This window comes from Propithecus coquereli, unplaced genomic scaffold, assembly GCF_000956105.1.
Source record: "Propithecus coquereli isolate 6110/MARCELLA unplaced genomic scaffold, Pcoq_1.0 Scaffold29, whole genome shotgun sequence".
Lineage (NCBI taxonomy): Eukaryota > Metazoa > Chordata > Mammalia > Primates > Indriidae > Propithecus > Propithecus coquereli.
In genome coordinates, this window is record NW_012148507.1 from 8,458,475 (window position 1) to 8,459,435 (window position 961).

Consider the following 961-nt stretch of genomic DNA (forward strand, 5'->3'; position numbering starts at 1 on the left):
ATACAGTGTCTAAATACTTTCTGATTTTCTTGGATGCTTGAGAAAAAAATCTAAAATTTGGAGTAAATCTTAAATGCTACTGGATGTTTCACTAATAAAAATATCTTTGAAGAATGCATATCATTTTAATACATGAATTAGTACCATATAGATACACCTTGTAATCAGTAATATTCTGAAATCAAGACATAAGTTAAAAGTTGTCTAACTTGACAAGAACATGAAGCCAATTATAACAGGTTATTAATGTTTGGACTACTTACAATTCTTTCTTGTTTCTGTGGTACATACAAAGAGAGTTAAGGTTTAAATGCCTCTAGAAAGAAATTTAAGAACTGGGTTGGGATAGCGTAGTGGTTTAGAATCCAGACTTGATGCCAGTGTAGACTCTGGGTTAAAAAAAAAAAAACAAGAAAAAAAAACAACCCAGATTTACAAATGAGTTTATCCGTTGGGCAACCTTGAGCAAGTTTCTTAAACTTTCTGAATCTCTGTTTTGTCATCTGAAAATGAGAATACCACCACCAATCTGTGAAGATAAAATGAGATACTTTATATAAAAGTATCTGTATAGAACATAACATGTATCATAACTGTTCACAATGATTCGTTGAGTAAAATTTTGGTATAGAAGTAGCAGGCTAGCTGGATGCGTAGCTCACGCCTGTAATCCCAGTGGGGAGGCCAAGGCTGCAGGATGGCTTGAGCCCGGGAATTTGAGGTGACAGTGAGTTATATGATCGTGCCACTGCACTTCAGCCTAGGTGACAGAGCAAGACTCTGTCTGTAGAAAATTTTTAAAAAGTAACTGTTACTTAGTGTTTAGTATTTTTTGTTGTTTGTAAAAACACATACAGAAAACAAATCCCTTCCTCCTCTAAAGTGAAAGAGGAATGAACGGGAGGCAGAAATTAGCAGGAAGAAAATGGAGAGGACAATAAAGAACTAAAGGGATTATTCT